This window comes from Pseudophryne corroboree, chromosome 4 (assembly GCF_028390025.1).
Source record: "Pseudophryne corroboree isolate aPseCor3 chromosome 4, aPseCor3.hap2, whole genome shotgun sequence".
Classification (NCBI taxonomy): domain Eukaryota; kingdom Metazoa; phylum Chordata; class Amphibia; order Anura; family Myobatrachidae; genus Pseudophryne; species Pseudophryne corroboree.
The window spans coordinates 637,484,608-637,498,229 of NC_086447.1; the positions used below are offsets into that span (position 1 = coordinate 637,484,608).

Below are 13,622 nucleotides of genomic sequence, written 5' to 3' on the forward strand. Positions count from 1 at the left end.
CATATATATATATATATATATATATATATATATATGAATGAATAAATATATAATTCCTAACAAATTGTAATAGCAGGAGTATGTATGTACGTGTGTATGTATATATATATATATATATATATATATATATAAAAAATAGGAGTAAAGCGCCACGTGTGAGGGAAAACAACACCTGGAAGTAAAATATATATTCATATGTAAAAAACACTCCCTTATAAATAATAGGGTGTCAGCCGTCCCCTAGAAAATTTTTCAGCATTGGTAAGATGCTGTATAGAATTAAGGTGAGTATGGGTAGGTAGGGGTTCTGGCGACCAGCTGGTGTTTGTATATACCAAATTATTTAGCGGACTAAGATAACATATATAGAGGACTGGATAAAAAAAAACAAAAAAAAAAACTTTTTTTTGGTAAAAGAGTAATAACAATTTATTTTGTCAACCATAAAAAATACTTGCTTTAAAAAATAATAAAAATGTTTTTTCACAGAACTACATATATAAAAAATGTAGTAAAACAGACTATATAATAAAAAGCCGTTATATAAAAATATTAAGACATAAATAGAATAGAATAAAGGAATTAGTAGTTATTAAAAAAACAGCTTAACTTAAGATGGAGGGTCATACAGGAAATCCCAACGCGTTTCGTCTATCTGACTTCATCAAGGGGTAGTGATAGAATGTTCAAAATGAGCCTATATACCCACTGATAAGGAGTTACTAACTGTGACATCACTTCCTGTCAATTAGTATTGAAAAGGTATATCATATATATAATTCACATTGGTAGCAGAGAAACAGAGATGGAGCAGTGTTAATAGGTCATGGAGAGGCTTCCCATGACTTTATATCGAAAAACGAGTAGTATAACTAGTTTTAGACAGTGTTGTAAACAGTTCTTGTTATGGGTGCGCACTTCCGCCACACTTCCTGTATCGGCGGCTTTGGAGTGCGCATGTGCGGACGCCCCACTTCCGGCTTCGCGTCTCAATGAACGGAGGTGTTCAGGGCTTCATGCCCCACTTCCGTCCTTGTAGTTCGGTTGTTTAGTCCCTACTTCCGGTATGCGTGTCCGGAATCACAGGATGCTTCTTCTTGTTACAAGGATGTTTAGAGAGTTCAATGCTCGAACGGCGGCCATTTTAGCGGAGTCCCTATAAGCGGACACGGATTCTCCATATATATTGTTTGCTCAGTGACATAAATAAAGAAAAATAAGTTATAATTAATATCAATTCGCCTTGAGTATTTCAATAAGAATATTATTGCATATCTGGCATACATTACGTCCATTTTAAATTCAGGGCATTATATTATATTACTAAATGGTAGTAATTTTATGAGAGTGGTTTATACTAAAAATGGGGGAAGGGAGAAACAGACATTTTAGGCATCTAATTAAATTAGTGTATATTTATACATATGCGGAAAATGGAGAATATTAAGATTATTACTAGGTGAATTAAAAAATATATATAAAATAAAAAACCGTGATATGTGCGCATGTGGAAATATTTGTATATGCGAGTGCATATACTAGGCATCATATATCATATTTGTGACGTTGTCTGCATATACTTATCTGTGCCTTATTATGTGCCTGGGCAGTTCAATGATCATATGTGTCGTATACGTGAACCTGATTTTGACACATTAGTGTTTATTGACCAATTTTTTACAGTACTTTAGCTTCCCAGGGGGTCTCCCTCTTGGTACTGTTAAAGCCCGACACTGCTTAGCTTCCAAGATCGGACGGGCTTGGGCGTGGAGCCAGTGTGGTATGACTGTATCTGTTGGCTTTGAAAAAAACACTCATTCTTGTGTCAAATATTTTTATTATTTTTGTGCTCACGAATACAAGTGTAATTATAATCTAGTGTGATACAGGTGAGTGAAAAAGAATGTGACAGTTATTCAATGACCTTATAGGAATGGGGCAATTTCATAACCCTCATTGAATCCCGCCGGGTGCATCGTGTTGAGCTGATAGATCCAAAACATTTCTCTTTGGGATAGTTTATTCGCCAAATCTCCGCCTCTTTCTCCAATCTGTACGTGTTCGATTGCTTTAAAGGATAAGTCTTCTGGGTTTGAGTTATGTTCCAAGATGAAATGTCTGTAGATAAGGTGGGTATCGAGCTTGTTTTTGATGCTCCTGATGTGTTCTTGGATTCTTAGTTTGAGTGTACGCTTCGTTTTCCCCACGTATTTCTTCTTGCATGTACATTCCAATAAGTATATGCTGAGCTGCTGTTGCAATTGAGGAATTCTTTTATCTTAAATTCTTTGGTATCTCCGGAGTCAAAAAATGTTTTTCTGTTTGGATTTAGAAACTTGCAGATGTTGCATCGTCCGCATTTGAATGCTCCTGTGCATTTCATAAATGTTTGAGTGGTTCTTTCCTTACTGGTATTAGGTAGCATGCTGGGTGCAAGGTGGTCTTTGAGACTCTTGGATTTACGGAAGACTATCTGTGGTTTTTCCGGGAGAATTTCCTTTAGTACAGGATCCATAAGCAAGATCTTCCAATGTTCCCTAAGTGATGTTTTGATATGATTCTCATGTTGATTGAAGGTGGTAATGAATGCGGTCGATTCCTTTGGGGCTTCCTTCTTTTTATATTCTAGAAGGTCCTCCCTCTTTAGGGTGTTTGTTCTTGCAGTGGCCTTGTCCAGAATTGATTTTGGGTATGACTTCTCTTCAAAGCGTTTTCTGTAGATGGCTACCTGTTCGTTGCAGTCCTCTTTCTTGCTACAGTTCCGCTTTATTCTATGGAACTGAGAATAAGGGATGTTGTCCTTCCATGTCTTTGCGTGGCTGCTTTGATAGTGGAGGTAGCTATTTTTATCCACCCCTTTGATGAAGTTTCTGGTTACCACTGATGATCCTTCACCCATTAGTACTAAATCCAAGTACTCTATGGAGATTTTGTTTGTATTGTACGTAAAAGTGAGATTCATATCATTGATTTCTAAAAGATTAAAAAATTCCATAAAAAGTTCCAGACTGCCATTCCATATTATTAAAATGTCATCGATATAGCGTTTGTACAGGATCACATTATTCTTGTAATATTGAGTGTTGTACACATAGAGTTCCTCCCATTGTCCCATAAATAGGTTTGCGAAACTTGGTGCAAAAATCGTGCCCATCGCGGTCCCACAGCGTTGAAGATAAAAACTCTCTAAAAATTTAAAATAATTTCGACTCAAGATAAAATTCATCACATCACAGATAAAAGATCTTTGGATAGTTGTAAGGGTAGGGTCCTTATCTAAAAAACCTTTACAAGCCTTAATGCCTTTAGAGTGCTCAATGCACGTATACAGAGACTGGACATCCAATGTAATCCATAAATAGGTGTCTTTCCATTCTACTGACTTCATTAGGTTCAACACCATGGTGGTGTCTTTAAGGTAGGATGGTAATTCCTTAACATATGGGTTTAAAAAGACATCTACATATTCAGATAGTTTTGATGTTAAGGAGTCAATTCCAGCGACAATAGGTCTCCCTGGTGGGTTCAAGAGGTTTTTATGGATTTTCGGCAAGTAATAGAAAATGGGGGTTATGGGGCTAGATTGCATTAAGAATTGGAATTCCTCTTTCGTAATACTTCCATTCCGGAGTCCTTGTGTGAGGAGTATTCTCAATTCTTCTATGTAAGCATCCTTGGGATCATTCTGTAACGGTTCATAGGATGTGGTATCACCTAGTAAACGATGTGCTTCTTTCACATAGTTGTCTCGATCCAGGATAACTAGTCCCCCCCCTTTGTCAGCTATATCGATGACATTTTAATAATATGGAATGGCAGTCTGGAACTTTTTATGGAATTTTTTAATCTTTTAGAAATCAATGATATGAATCTCACTTTTACGTACAATACAAACAAAATCTCCATAGAGTACTTGGATTTAGTACTAATGGGTGAAGGATCATCAGTGGTAACCAGAAACTTCATCAAAGGGGTGGATAAAAATAGCTACCTCCACTATCAAAGCAGCCACGCAAAGACATGGAAGGACAACATCCCTTATTCTCAGTTCCATAGAATAAAGCGGAACTGTAGCAAGAAAGAGGACTGCAACGAACAGGTAGCCATCTACAGAAAACGCTTTGAAGAGAAGTCATACCCAAAATCAATTCTGGACAAGGCCACTGCAAGAACAAACACCCTAAAGAGGGAGGACCTTCTAGAATATAAAAAGAAGGAAGCCCCAAAGGAATCGACCGCATTCATTACCACCTTCAATCAACATGAGAATCATATCAAAACATCACTTAGGGAACATTGGAAGATCTTGCTTATGGATCCTGTACTAAAGGAAATTCTCCCGGAAAAACCACAGATAGTCTTCCGTAAATCCAAGAGTCTCAAAGACCACCTTGCACCCAGCATGCTACCTAATACCAGTAAGGAAAGAACCACTCAAACATTTATGAAATGCACAGGAGCATTCAAATGCGGACGATGCAACATCTGCAAGTTTCTAAATCCAAACAGAAAAACATTTTTTGACTCCGGAGATACCAAAGAATTTAAGATAAAAGAATTCCTCAATTGCAACAGCAGCTCAGTCATATACTTATTGGAATGTACATGCAAGAAGAAATACGTGGGGAAAACGAAGCGTACACTCAAACTAAGAATCCAAGAACACATCAGGAGCATCAAAAACAAGCTCGATACCCACCTTATCTACAGACATTTCATCTTGGAACATAACTCAAACCCAGAAGACTTATCCTTTAAAGCAATCGAACACGTACAGATTGGAGAAAGAGGCGGAGATTTGGCGAATAAACTATCCCAAAGAGAAATGTTTTGGATCTATCAGCTCAACACGATGCACCCGGCGGGATTCAATGAGGGTTATGAAATTGCCCCATTCCTATAAGGTCATTGAATAACTGTCACATTCTTTTTCACTCACCTGTATCACACTAGATTATAATTACACTTGTATTCGTGAGCACAAAAATAATAAAAATATTTGACACAAGAATGAGTGTTTTTTTCAAAGCCAACAGATACAGTCATACCACACTGGCTCCACGCCCAAGCCCGTCCGATCTTGGAAGCTAAGCAGTGTCGGGCTTTAACAGTACCAAGAGGGAGACCCCCTGGGAAGCTAAAGTACTGTAAAAAATTGGTCAATAAACACTAATGTGTCAAAATCAGGTTCACGTATACGACACATATGATCATTGAACTGCCCAGGCACATAATAAGGCACAGATAAGTATATGCAGACAACGTCACAAATATGATATATGATGCCTAGTATATGCACTCGCATATACAAATATTTCCACATGCGCACATATCACGGTTTTTTATTTTATATATATTTTTTAATTCACCTAGTAATAATCTTAATATTCTCCATTTTCCGCATATGTATAAATATACACTAATTTAATTAGATGCCTAAAATGTCTGTTTCTCCCTTCCCCCATTTTTAGTATAAACCACTCTTATAAAATTACTACCATTTAGTAATATAATATAGTGCCCTGAATTTAAAATGGACGTAATGTATGCCAGATATGCAATAATATTCTTATTGAAATACTCAAGGCGAATTGATATTAATTATAACTTATTTTTCTTTATTTATGTCACTGAGCAAACAATATATATGGAGTATCCGTGTCCACTTATAGGGACTCCGCTAAAATGGCCGCCGTTCGAGCATTGAACTCTCTAAACATCCTTGTAACAAGAAGAAGCATCCTGTGATTCCGGACACGCATACCGGAAGTGGGGACTAAACAACCGAACTACAAGGACGGAAGTGGGGCATGAAGACCTGAACACCTCCGTTCATTGAGACGCGAAGCCGGAAGTGGGGCGTCCGCACATGCGCACTCCAAAGCCGCCGATACAGGAAGTGTGGCGGAAGTGCGCACCCATAACAAGAACTGTTTACAACACTGTCTAAAACTAGTTATACTACTCGTTTTTCGATATAAAGTCATGGGAAGCCTCTCCATGACCTATTAACACTGCTCCATCTCTGTTTCTCTGCTACCAATGTGAATTATATATATGATATACCTTTTCAATACTAATTGACAGGAAGTGATGTCACAGTTAGTAACTCCTTATCAGTGGGTATATAAGCTCATTTTGAACATTCTATCACTACCCCTTGATGAAGTCAGATAGACGAAACGCGTTGGGATTTCCTGTATGACCCTCCATCTTAAGTTAAGCTGTTTTTTTAATAACTACTAATTCCTTTATTCTATTCTATTTATGTCTTAATATTTTTATATAACGGCTTTTTATTATATAGTCTGTTTTACTACATTTTTTATATATGTAGTTCTGTGAAAAAACATTTTTATTATTTTTTAAAGCAAGTATTTTTTATGGTTGACAAAATAAATTGTTATTACTCTTTTACCAAAAAAAAGTTTTTTTTTTTTTGTTTTTTTTTTATCCAGTCCTCTATATATGTTATCTTAGTCCGCTAAATAATTTGGTATATACAAACACCAGCTGGTCGCCAGAACCCCTACCTACCCATACTCACCATATATATATATATATATGGCAATGGAACAAAGAGGCGGCACTCGGAGACTGTGTAATCAAAGTGTATTAGACAAAAGTGGCATCAACGTTTCGGGGACCAATTCCTTCTTCAGGATAAAGTGACAGTGCATAAAACAGTGCTTAAATACCATTTCCCTTTACTCACCCCCCTTCACGTGCATGCAATCTTCTCAGCGTTTCCAACTGGCCGCTCGTCGGAGCCTCCGCCCGGCGCTTCCGCTCGCGTCAGCGTAACCAGGAAGTGACGTCGCGGGAACCCTCCGATGCGACCATGGAAACACTGTAAACAAAAACTACAGATCGTCAGTATGTACAGTGCTTAACAAAACATACCTCAGTGTGCGCTGACCACTTGGCCAGTAAAGTGCTTATGTGTATACAATTATCACAATGTTAAAATCTGCATCATTGAATATGTAGTCTCGATAAAATTGTGCTTGTACATTAAAAACGTGACTATTAATTTAATAAAAACATATGAATAAACAAACTGCAGCATTGGCAACTCAGTGACCCTGTGAGCTCAATTGTGTTTGCTGCCTAAGACACACTATGCCCCTCAGACAGGATTAGACTAGAAATACCTCTTTCTACAGAAGCTATCATTGCTAGGGTACCTGACAGGGTGTACTACTTGGCTGGGCTACAAAAACCAGGTTTGACAGAAATCTAAACCACTACATTAAACCGTTACTTATTCCCTCACTTCGGAATCCAACGTTTTGTAAAATGCAGTGTACAATTATAAACAATTATAAAAAAATTATAAAAAATTAATAAGGCCTAGATTGTCATTTAGCCCACCTGGTTTTAACGTGTTTAACCTGTGTATCCACACTGACTCAAGTTGTAAGAGTCTTTTGCCCCTGTTGCCCCCTCGGGCTGACTCTGGGACATGATCAATAATCCGATGTTTTAAGGTGGCCATACTATGTCGATGTTCCACGAAATGCTTGGCCACCGGCTGGTCGCCCCCTCCTGTGGCAAGAGCGTTTCTGATGGCTTGCCTGTGCTGTGCCATTCTCACCTTAAATTGGCATTCGGTTTTGCCGATATAGTAGCGCCCACAAGGGCACATGATGGCATATATCACAAATTTTGAACTACAGGTTAACGGCCATTTGATTTTAAAGCTCTTGCCTGAAAATGGGTGCGAAATGGTGTCACCTGGTGACATGTAGGTGCATGTCGTGCACCCTGTGCACTTGAAACACCCATTCTTTCTTGTCATAAAGTGGGTGGGCTTTACTTTAAGTTTGGCCATATCGGTTTTAACCAATATATCTTTGATACTCCTTCCCTTTGTGTAGCTAGGCATGACACGTACATCTCGGAAAATTCCCAAATCAGGGTCACTTGACACTATGGGCCATAAAGCCTGGAGTTTTTGTTGCACTTGCCTACTGTTGGTTCTATGTTCACATACCCAGGGAATGATCTTAGACAGATCTTTGGTATTAGCTGGTATAAACAAATCATCCCTCTTTGCTGCAACCGCTTTGGTGCGTGCAGCAGAGAGTAATTTTGTCTAATACACTTTGATTACACAGTCTCCGAGTGCCGCCTCTTTGTTCCATTGCTGTGTGTACCGGAGGGAGACCCCCGGAGGGGGAGGGCACAGGAGCGAGACATATCCTACGGTGGATTACGTGAGTGCCGGGGCCATTGCACAGATATATATATATATGAATATGTGGATATATGTATATCTTGAAGATTGAAATAGATAATCATATCATGTGTGGGATCATATTGTTCAGAGTCACGTAAACATTAATCTGGTGGGAATAAGAACATTATTAAATATTACCTCATTAAGTTATTAATAATACCAGATTTATGATTAATGTGATGGGTTTAACTGATCATGGGGCGGGAACTCAGATGTAAACAACAGAAACCACATCTCAAGTCCTAGCCATCGCCCACTTCTTGAACTGACCAATGGTCCCCGGTGCACAGGATATGTCCCACCCCCGAACCAATGGAAGAAGAGCACACAGTGTCTATTGTATTATGTTTTGATCTACTGAATAAAGAGCGAGCTGCAGGCCAGGTCACTGTCACAGACTCTTAATGCTTTCAACCTGATTAGCGGAGGACCGGGAAGCGCACGTGATTATTCACACGTATGTACATTGACTGTAGCCATTATTCTGTTGTAGATTTATCTTGTTAGCCTGTAGTGTATAATTTGTACTGTTTTACCTTTTGAAATAATCCACTGTGGTCTTAGAACCCTGTGGTTCAACTACATATCGGTGTTGTGTCCTCATTTCCCTGCTAGGGTTTAAAGCGTATTTTACTGTAGAAAGTTTATAAGTATTGATAAGGTGTACGCACTGCGGGTACTTTATACCGTCAGTGCTACTTAAGGTTTAAGGTATAACATCATTGCAGTGCTTTGCTGCATAAAGGTTTAAAGTGTAACCATATTATTACATTGTATTACTAATAAGGTTTAAAGGTTATCAATTGTGTGTGCGCGCGCTGTGCATACTCTGTACACTCAGCGTGGCGTGTGTACGCCAAGTACGTACCACGTACGGGACTCTGTACGCAAATAGCGTACAAAGTGCGTAGCGCGTGTATTCAGTCTAGCGGCCATAGCGGCTCCACGGTAAAAGTGTATCTAGAGGTATAGCTTTATTGTTTAAGATAATATCGACATTATCAATCCATAACGTCAATGAACTACAGTGTTGCTTTAACACATTAGTTGCGACTGTATACACTATTTTTATTTATTGATTTATCAACGTCAATGAATTACAGTATTGCTTTAACACATTAGTTGCATCTGTGTACACTATTTTTTTATTTTGTTTTATATATTGCTTTGCCTACGGGACTTGAATGCTCACATACAGTAACATGGCAATGGACCAGTGTTTTAACACATTCGTTTGCATCTGTATAAACAATTTTTTTTTATTGACTCAATCCATCTGACCATTGGTCTGTGTATACAGTATACAGTAACATTACAGTCGTCACTGACCATTTGCCAGAGCTTGTAGATCAATCCGCCGCTATTCACTCTAAAGTACTGGATTAGTGGCACATTAGCCACCCAGAGGTGGAGATGTGCATTGCATGCTGAATATGTAGGCATGTCTCAATGCTCCTGTCCGTGCATAGACTCAACAACCTAAGCTATCGCTTAGGTGCAACTAAAGCTCCGTTTAGGCGGAAAAATTGCAAAGATGAGGGAGGCTCCATCTGTACCTGTTCACAGGTGAGTTTCTTTCAAAGGGGAAAGTTTTTCTGGTATTCAATATTCCCAACCCAATCAACAGAGGCCAGTGTAGCTGAGAATTGAATGATACCTTTGTGTTAATGCATCTCACTTTTATTAGGTTAGATTCCTGATGGGATACCATGCCATCAGCTTAAACAATACTTTGAAATAACAAACTATTCTTTTTATTCCCTGAGAAACAATGAACTTCCATTATGAGGGACACCAAGATTAGAGTAGAGTGATACATACAAAGAGACAGCGCTTATCTGGACCACTCATTAACAGCTATAGGCAATAGTAATGGGATCAGCAACTAATGCTGTTCTGTTCTGATTCCAGAGAAACAATAACTTTGGGTTTCCAATAATAAGAATAAACACAGTTTCTCTATCAATAGCACAATTATCTTCAGCAATTCGCAGTATTAATAACGCCTGGTCTGATTCTTATTTGGAAGCTGCTTTTTCATGCAGCCCACAAATGTTAGACAGCTTTATTTTACACTGCAATTTCAAATCTTAGTTTTGCCGTACCCCACCCAAATCTAAATCTCTCTGCATATTTTAGTTCAACATAGTTTTGCCCAGGTGCACAGTTACTTGATTTTTTTTGCCTTTCTTCCAAATCAAGCCCTCAGTCTCAAAGTGCTCTTTAATCATCTTACATTTTGCTCACAAAATGGCTTCCACTATTTACACTGCTAATCTCCATCACTGATTAAATAGCTGCTCAAATAGGGTCTTTATCACTCTGTCAACACATTCACAAGAGTGACCCCAATTAACTTTGCGGTTAACCGCGGACTGCAAAGTTCCCATCATTGGTTACAATGGAGCCGCGCTAAGCTACATCGTAACCAGTGCGCTCCTCCTGATTGACAGTGCAGGAGTGCACAGCCAATCAGGAGAGTGCCATGACGTGGCGCTCCCTGATTGGCTGGTGGGACCTTCACTGACAGAAGTCACGGGGGGTCCTGCCAGTCGGGGTAAGGGGTTCCGTGTGTAAAAAGGGAACCCCTTTAAGTGTGTGGTTCAGGTTATTCATTTTTTTTTTTTAAACAAGTCCCTGGATTACAAAATTAAAGAAGAGGACTGATCTACACTGGATTATTTGTAAGTATAATTTTATTTTTACAGGTAATCCGTGGATTCTACTGGACAGGGGGGATGCGAATCGTAGCGTTGGAGGTAGGTAAGTATTTGAGTGTGTAAGTGTGTGTAAATAAAATTGTACTATAATGGTGTGTGTGCGCAGTGTTTTTTTTTTTTAAGTAGATCTACAGGTACCAGCGGGCTCATTATTTTCCCACATGCTGGTACTTGTGGTTCTCCAAGTACCAGCTGGTGGGGAGGCTTGCTGGGACTTGTAGTTCTTCTACAAAAAACAATATTCTTTATTTTTACACAAATGCTATCAGCCTCCCATCCACCGCCCACGAATGGGGGGGGACAGCCTCGGGCTTCACCCCTGGTCCTTGGGTGGCTAGAAGGGGGGGACCCCTTGATTTAAGGGGTCCCCACTCCTCCAGGGTACCCCAGCCAAGGGTGACTAGTTCGGGGGGGTGGGTAATGCCACGGCCGCAGGGACCAGTATAACAGTGTCCCCCGGCTGTGGCATTATCTCTCTGGCTAGTGGAGCCCGGTGCTGGTTTAAAAAAAATACAGGGGACCCCTACGTCTTTTGTCCCCCATATTTTTTGAACCAGGACTGGACGCAGAGCCCGGTGCTGGTTGTTTAAATATGGGGGAACCCTACACAATTTTTCCCCTGTATGTTTACAACCGGGACCGGCTCAAAGTGCCCGAGGCTGATTACGCATAAAAAAAAAAAATCACCTAAACAGACCCATTCCCACAGATAAGCATGCATGGATCTCACTAATCCATGCATGACTATCCAATGTTAAGTTTGTTTAACTTTCAGGGAAATGCAATACCTTATAATACCACTGTGGCCACTAAATGCAATAATGCAGCTGTGGCCGCTAAATGCAATCGATAACCCCTGCAATGTGTATGCATGTTGCATATACACGCCGACACTCTATGCGCATGACACGTGTGGCTGAATACACCTCTATACCCAAACAAGAATGGAATGCGACACCAGTAGTATATGTTATGTTATGGTCCAATGCAGCAACAAATATTTACTAAAAAGGATATACACAGAAATACAACAATATCACAGAGAACAGCTACAACCAATAGTACGTATGTTTGTTCGCCAGCGCCTCCCGGATCCGGTCCTCAGTCAGTTTTAGCAAGATGACCTTCAGAGAATTAGACTGAGGCCAGCCAGGAGGCCTTGCTTTTATACAATGGTCCAAAACACAATACAAAGGGAACTGTAAGCTCTTCTTCCATAGGCCAAGGGGCAGGTCATTTACAGTACATGAGGGGTCATAGGTTGGTTTGAATAGGTGGGTGATGCTTGGTCCAGGTGTACTTGCAGAGGTCCGCCACTGGGTTCCCCCCTAATATCACGAGTACAGTAATTACAATAAGTTATGAATATTATGTTCCTGCGCATATCTATGCGCAGGAGCATGCTATAATCTGCACACTGCGATCGGAATGTAGCCCTTGAAATACTGTACATCTGCTTACCAAACACTATGTCCTAACCTAGTTCTGTCCCCTCACATCCTGTAAAGCTGGATATCTCTGTTGTTCTATTTCCTAAGTAAACGTAACTTGCTGGTGTTGTGTGTGGAGACTATGGGGGAGATTCAAATGTTTGAAAAGTTGGTTGGGTGTCTTTTTCCCCCCTGTCTATTAGATAGGAAAAACAGACTCCCAACTGACTTTTCAGACATTTTAATCTCCCCCTATGTGTAAATTGTGCACTATGTTGATAAAATATAGAATATGTTTTTGTGGCTCTTCTACGCGAACGCGTATGCTACCATATTTACTCATACCACACGCTAATACGCAGGGCTTCGTGAGCTAATGTACGCAGCGTGCGGGCATGTGCATGCACAGCGAGTACGCACCCGCACAAAGGCCACTCTGTGTGGTTTTTGCACATGTTGAGTGTGGGTGTAATATTTTTGACTTCGACAGTCCACACTTTGGCAGTGAACAATAACTGCCATAAATTACTAACAATGAAAATATTTCATATACAATATGCACAACAATCGAGTATGTACTTTAGAACAGGAGGGAGTGTTGTAAGTGGGATATATATATATGGCCTAGTGGGATAGGAAAAAGCGTGTATGTATGAGTAAATGTTTGAGGGGGGATGTATCATCGAGCTGTGTAAGTTCTATGTAAGCTTCAAGGTTCTGCGAAATATACATTTAATCCTTCTCATCCCGTATTAAGGGTCTGTACATGGTCAAACAAACATTACCGAGCTCTTTCTAGACAAGGGTTTTTCGTCCTCACCTTGTTCGGCTTCTTTTAATAATAAATGGGGAGCTCATTTATCTGATGATACATGCGGGGAGATGTATGTGTATGCCATTATGTGTGGATAACGTTTATCGGCTATGTGTATTATTAACTGAAGATTGCAGAGATGAGAGTGAGACATGGAAAGGTACATACACCTATATCGGGGTACAAAGATGTAATTTCTGATTGTAGATCTTTGGGTAGAGGAAAAAATGAAAATAAATAGTGAAAAGAAACAGATCATGAAATTAATTCACATGCCTTATCACAACACTGTTTCTATGGTTGGGTCGTATATCAAATCTGCCACATTTACAACGCACCCGCTCCTTAGACTCATCAAATTTGTATTATGTCTTTTCTCTATCGTCCTAGTGGATGCTGGGGTTCCTGAAAGGACC

The 13,622-nt window shown here is 39.7% G+C and overlaps 2 pseudogenes; one reads left to right on the forward strand and one right to left on the reverse strand.

The window, feature by feature from the left end:
• Nucleotides 1-1,674: 1,674 nt before the first annotated feature.
• On the reverse strand, nt 1,675-1,794 carry LOC134912358 (5S ribosomal RNA; annotated as a pseudogene).
• Nucleotides 1,795-5,034: 3,240 nt separating this feature from the next.
• LOC134912359 (5S ribosomal RNA) lies at nt 5,035-5,154 on the forward strand (annotated as a pseudogene).
• Nucleotides 5,155-13,622: the final 8,468 nt, after the last annotated feature.